At 44.6% G+C, this 287-nt stretch overlaps 1 protein-coding gene across 7 annotated transcripts in view; it reads left to right on the top strand.

Annotated features, from left to right (window-relative positions):
* LOC102672345 (acetylcholine receptor subunit alpha-like) overlaps nucleotides 1-287 on the top strand; it is a 277,309-nt gene that overhangs the window by 102,894 nt on the left and 174,128 nt on the right. The gene's annotated exons all lie outside the window — the stretch shown is intronic.

The following is a 287-nucleotide window of genomic DNA, read 5'->3' on the forward strand; positions in this document are numbered from 1 at the left end:
TCTCATTTCGTCAGGATACAAATATCTCTCGTTGGGTAGTCTGAGCGTAAATTGATCTTCCGAGTGCAAATGAATTTCTTCGTTAGACATCGCCCCATCTTCGTGATCCAGAGGTACGTGGAAATTAATATTTCACCGAGCCTTAATTACATTTAGTTTTGCCGAGTTGTGAAACGATCGAAAATCTTTGACACGATTCTCGAGGCAAGTGGATGTAAGTAGTCGTATCTGCGGTCGACAGGTGGTGGAATCGATAGCTCGTAGAAGCTTCTGGAAGGGAGGGGGGA

Source organism: Apis dorsata, unplaced genomic scaffold, assembly GCF_000469605.1.
Source record: "Apis dorsata unplaced genomic scaffold, Apis dorsata 1.3 scaffold_235, whole genome shotgun sequence".
Taxonomy (NCBI): domain Eukaryota; kingdom Metazoa; phylum Arthropoda; class Insecta; order Hymenoptera; family Apidae; genus Apis; species Apis dorsata.